Here is a 6,352-nt window from a genome sequence, read left to right as displayed (position 1 = left end):
CAGGTTTTCTGTTCCTCCCAGACACCGCCGCCGGTCCCTGTGCTGCAGGTAAGCGGTGTGGAAAGCAGAATTTGCAGCAGCAGTGACTCACAAGATGGTATTTTGCACTGGGGAACCTTTGGCAGCAGTCAGACAGGTGCTCTGTGAAGCCCAATCTGATGGGTTTAACGCTACAACTGCTTCTTCTCAGCAGCACCAGGGCAGCGCGTGTGCGAGCGCTTTTCCTCACCCGCGGGTATTTGAAGGCAGTGAGTTGGGGAGAGCAGGGCAGCGCTAGGAATACACTCATCAGTTCTCTTTCTTGCAGAGGGAGGTTACTGGGATTCTCTTACGAGATGGAGAGTCAATTTTATGAATCGTGTTTTGATGTGTATTGGATTTGGCACATAACATCAACTACCCCCTTCTCACCTGCCTCCCGATCCCCTCCTCCCTGGGTTCCAATTCCCGTTTTCAGCCTCAAGTCTTCGATTCACATTTACTGCAAGGAGACAAGCGCGGAAGTCTATGTGCTGTACATGCATAAATAATAGAACTGAAATCATACTTAGTTAAAAATAGATATTCTTCCTAATAAATATTTTAGCTACTGTCTTTAGGATATAAAGCTCCCCTGACTGAAGTGTTAAAACAAACCTTGTTGTTTGCCCCTAAATGCTTAAAACAACCCCGGCCATGGCTGTACAAATAACGCTTGGCTGAGAGGCTGCGTATGGGGAAGGCGGGTGTTCACATGCCAAAGCATACAGACAACCCCCTGCTCCCGAGCCTTGGGAAAGGTAGCCCTTTGGCTAGTGGCACAGACCTTTGCATCTGACGTCGACTCACTTGGTGACCTGTGAATTTGACTAATGAAAATTAAAGATAAAATCTCTGTTGATATTTTTGAATAACGTTCTTCTTTCCATACCTTTCTTTCTTCCTGCCCAAGAGTGGAATTGGAATTAGCTGGCTGAATAGGGCAAAACAAAGGACACTGACAGAGACTGAGATAGGAGAATTTTTCATTAAAAAGAGTGACAGGTGGAAGAATTTGTCCACGTGTGTTTCTGGAAGATAATCCTTCTGCATTTTGGTTTGTAGGACATCACTTAATGTGCCTTACTTGACATGGTGTTTCCACTCCGTAGATTCCCTAGGAACAAGGGTTTTACAGTGCCACTTTAAGCGAGAACAGATTCGCTAAACCAGGGCTCGGCTTTATAAAAGATAAAACTAGGATCGGAACACAGTGATCTGAAACACAGTGAGTTCCCAACATGAAGTACAGTTGGTGAAGTTCTGCCTACGAGCATGAGTGTGTGTGTTTAGGGGGGTGCAAAGCCAGCTAGGCAATAAGTGCCACAAAGAATTCAAAGGGAAAATTCAGCCTGCGGGCAGGCAGGTGGGGGACTGCAATAAACAAGTACAAACCAGCTGAAGTACCTCCAAAGGGAGCGGGAGCTGGAGCATCTCCCCGCTTCCTCGGTGTTGAAATGCATAGGAGAATAAGTTAACCGGGCATTTGGCTCTGGGACTCCCAGTCGTATTTTCAGAGCACTAAACCAGAACGGGCATTCCAGACGGAATATAGTCACGTTTTCCTTGTCTGGCCGGCAGCGACCCAGTCAACACAGCCAACAAAGTTTAGGACACAGCTCACTTCACCCTGTGTTTTTTTCAGATGAATCGCGCTGCTAAGCTCTATCAACTGACTTGACCAGATCTTTATCCCCTCTACGAGAAGCCCAGACGCCTTGCTGAGACACAGACCCCTACGGGGCTACTGCCTAAAATCACACAACACATGCAGTGGCCTAGCAAATGTGGTCTAGATGAAACTGCAGCAATGTGGATGTTGGGGATGAGCTACCAAGGGCCCACTGTCAATGTGGATCAAGTGGGTGTTCTGGAGATCCACCTGGGGCTGGGACCTGCCTTGATGACTTCCTCTGCTGGCTTGGATGAGCGCTCAGGAAGCTCACTGGAGTTTCAGACTGAAGCTGAGAGTGCCTGGAGCATGTCAGAGGATGGGCCTGGAATTAAGAAAGGTTTGGATGAACTGGACATCTAAAAAGATTTAGTCTCACTTCAGTATGAAGAAATAAGCTGCTCTCTCTGCCCACTGAGGGTAGGAATGAAGTACCTGCTTTAATTTTAAGAGGGAAATTAGCTGTCAAGAGCACGCTGACTGGAGAAGTTATGTAGTCTCCATCACTGGAGGTCTTAAGAGCCTGTGATACTGTAGAACTACAAACTAAACATTATAGATAAATAAAGCAGAACATTAAGGAAGCGCACACAAGCCCAGCAGGAGAAGCACATACGTAGCTGTTGTGCTTTCAGTTGGGATAGAGTTAATTTTTTATTAGCAGTGGATGCAGTGCTGTGGTTTGGGATGGAAGTGGTGTTGGTCAAACGCTGGTGGGTTTGGGCGTTGCAGAGCTCTCAAGGCCTTCTCTGCTCCTCACCCCCCGCAGCGAGGGCTGGGGGGCACCAGGAGCCGGGAGGGGACGCAGCGGGGACAGCTGACCCCTGCTGACCCCGGGGACATTGCACGCCGTGTGGCGTCACGCTCAGTGTGTAGATCGGGGGGACGAAGAAGGAAGGGGGGACCTTTGGGGTTGTGGCGTTTGTCCTCCCGAGTCGCCGTTCGGGGGGATGGAGCCCGGCGTCCGCGGGGACGGCTGAACACCCGCCCGGGGGAGCCGGGAACCAACGCCGTGTTTGCCTTTGCTCCTGTGCGCGGCTTCTGCTTTACCTATTAAACTGTCTTTATCTCAGCCCATGAGGTTTTTTTCTCACTTTCCTTTCCTTTTTTTCCCCTCTTTCCCCCACCCTTCTTGGGGGGGGAGAGGAGGGGAGGGCTGAGCAAGCAGCTGCATGGTTCTAGTTGCCAGCTGGGGTTGGACCACAACAGTAGCCTAGATGGTATACTCTCGTGGCACGGGGCTCGCCATGGCCTATGGACGTTGAGAAATACTTCGCCAGAGTGAAAGCTGCAGAATTTTCTCTGCTGTGAGAGAAACCAGACCTGACACTAGACTCTGGAGTGAAATGAGAGAAGGCTAGCGAATGGCATCACTTCTAACAACTAATTTTTGTGGAGATATAAATGGAAGATTATTTATGTCTCACTTTTGTTCTTGCCCTATGGAGACTGAAATAAGGTGAGTTGCTTTGATTATAGCACATAGCTGCAAAGGACCAGAGAGCCCATGACCACCATCCTGAAGATTTTCATTATCAGAGAGCATATGCCATCAGAGCCAAGTGCTTGGCAGTGCTATTTTTGAACAAATCAATTCATTCTGATTTCCATCAAAACTTGCAAAATTAGGAATCCAAATGGAGACTGATCCCCGCTGACCTGCAGCATGTGTCCTTTAGAAAAGGATATTTGCGAGGCTTATTCAGAGATCTGATAAAGTGCAGATAATTTTTTTCATTTGATATTTACTGGCTCTGGTCAATTCACAACTTCCCAATCACAGATTTGCTAAAACTAAATGTTATGCCCTTTTCATCATGCATTAAAGAATAACATGTATTTAGCACGTAGATGATGTCATCCCAGCCAGCTCTCAGAAACTGTCACAAGAGCAGCCCCCCCTTCGCTGAGGTTAGGGGTGCTGTGCTGTGCTGGTCCCCGTGGCCTGCGCTGTGCCGGCTGGGGGAGCAGAACGTCACCCCGCGGGCTGGGGATGGTGGGACCCTCAGCCCTCCGGCGATACTGCTTTGGGACAGGGCAGTACCGCGCTCTCGTAGGTGTGTATGCACACGCTGATGGTGCCCTGTCTCGGCCCGCTCCTGCCTGAGTGGCTGCCGCGCAGGCAGTGTTTCCTGACTGCAGACGCTTACGGTGTGTTATCGCCTGTCGAAATGGCACAGCAGCCTTAGAAAGGTCACAAGGAGCCCGTGAGGTGCCCCTGTTTTTCTGGCAGCCAGCCTTCCTGATGTTCCTCTCATTCGGCTCTTCTGCAATGCCCCAACAACGCAACCCAAATCCTTGGGGGTAGCAGGGGCTGCGTCCTGAATCACCACGCTTGGACTGGAAGAATATTTGTTGTGAAAACTGTGTGCGCAGCCCCGTTACCAGCGCGGGAACTGGCCCTGGGCTGTCTGCTGCAGAGGACAGGGACTGGCCACGTCGCCTGAAGCAAGCATGTACCTATGAGCATCTGCATCCACAGGCATCCCCACAAGCATGTCTGCTTTCATTCTTCCGTGGAAAGTTGTATACAGCTCAATCCAGTACAGCCCGAACATAAAGGGTTGCTAAGCCAGCACTGCTCTTCTTTACCCTGCAAGTACAAAGAACCTCTTGTGTATAGGGACCTTCTATCAGCCTATTATTCTAAGGCAAGAATAATTGTAATCTGTCAATTTAATCTGTTATTCTGCTCAGAATCTGGGTGCAGGGGGTTGACTTGGCAAGGAAAGGAGGGCTCCTGATGGCAGCAACACGCTGCCTTCGGTATGCAGGTGCTAGCAGCACAGGGAATCCTGGCCAGCGGTGACACGAAAGGGTGCAATTAACAGGACAGGGTGGATCCGCAATGGGATCAGTGAAGTGGAGAGCCGCAGGTCTAGACGGAGGTGTTCCCGGGAAGTGCGTGTCTGGGATAATGGGAGCATTGCAGGTCAGAGCTGATGCATTCAGAGCTGTGTGGGAAGTCTGCTGACAGCCTGCTCTCGCCGTCTGGTTCTCATCCCAACAGCCCAGCCGTCACTTTGGCTCTGCTCTGTGGAGTCCTCCTCCTGCCACCTTCCCTGTCCCCTTCCCCCTAGAGCCCCTGTCAGGTGGAACCGAGCAGGGATGCTGGTGTGGATGGGATGAGAGCACTGGGAGCACCGAGAGCCTCGGGGGAGCAGAGCAGCGTTTCAGAGAAGTCCCTGAAATAAACGGGGAGGACGTAGGTGCACAGGGGATGGGGCAACGCAGGGCTCTTCCAGCACAGGCTGTGGACTTTGCCTGGCTGACCGTGAAAACACACAGTCCTTATCTCAAATAATCACCGTTTTAAAGCTGTGCGTATGAGAAGCGAGGCAGATTTGTGGTCTCTGCCCTCTGGCAGCTGTGTCCTTCAAAGGTATTTTCGGCAGCAGCTCCGGAGGCCACACAGCAGCACGTTCTGGTGGGGCAGGCGCCGGCTCCGGCACACGGTCCCTAAAGCTGTCGGGAGCCGGGATTAGCGACCTGCGCTGCCCATCGCGAGGGTCCATCTGTGCAGCTGCGGCGCTGGATTAGCTGCCCTGGGCACTCCGGGGGCCGTCATTTTTTCAGGTGGTGTGTTGGGATTGTTATTCCCATTTTGTGTAGCTGCCGTTGGTGCGAGGAAATCATTAAAGGTTAGCAGAAACACAACCATAAATGCTTTCTATGCCACAGCAATTCATTTCAATAACAATCATGTAGTTATGATCAGCCATCAGCATAAAGCACCTGTAAAGCAATGAATCAGCTCAGTCAGTAAATCAAGAGCAAAAGCAAATGTTGGCCATTCCAGAGCCTCCAAGAAATATAATTTTCCAATCTATTGTAGAAGATGGTCGTTGCATTTAAAATATTCCATGAATGTGAACACACTGAAAATGTTAATGAGAAGTAATATGATTCTATAAATCAAATTATACATGTATTCTTTGCAATAATTTTTACACATTTAGAGTATTACAAATATGACTGCAGTTGGACTTGATTACTGCTAAGAGCAAACACTCTGAGGAACTTCATTAGGAGCAATATTTGATATTCATTAACCTTCAGTCTATCTGATAGATTCCCGAAACAATACATTTGCTTTTCCTCATATATAGAGTGAACATAATTCTGCTGGAGTCTATTGGCCAGTTTCACCACTCCTCTGCTCTTTTGCCCCAGTATAAATGACCACACAACTGGAAGTGAAGGGCACTAGTCCCTGTGCCGCGGCAGGGCGCCTTTGGGGAAACCGGGACACACTGGTGCAATGCTCACGCTGCTCAGAGCCAGGAGCTTCACAGATGTATTTTTATCTCTGTTTAAGATCACCAGAACTGTAATTGTAGGGCAGGGTGGCCTGGAACGCTCGGCGTGCTGTGCAGTCCGTCCTGCGCTGCTTTGAGTGGTGGCAATGTACACCACGTTAGGTTGTTTTGTGTATTTATTTTTTGACGCCCTGAAGGTAATCAATGAACCTGTTTCCTCTCTGGAGGAAACAAGGACATGGCATCCCTTGGCTGCCAGTGAGGAAGCCCACGGTGCACAGGCAGCCTGGGGGGCAGGGGACAGGAGGCACCGCCGACACCTCCTCCTTTGGGTCTCTGCGGCACCGCACCACCTTCCGCCTCGGACAGACACGCTGCGGCACAGCCCCTCGCCCTGCGGCCC

Source organism: Charadrius vociferus, unplaced genomic scaffold (assembly GCF_000708025.1).
Source record: "Charadrius vociferus isolate BGI_N301 unplaced genomic scaffold, ASM70802v2 scaffold1116, whole genome shotgun sequence".
NCBI classification, from domain to species: domain Eukaryota; kingdom Metazoa; phylum Chordata; class Aves; order Charadriiformes; family Charadriidae; genus Charadrius; species Charadrius vociferus.
Note: the sequence above shows the minus strand (reverse complement) of the source record.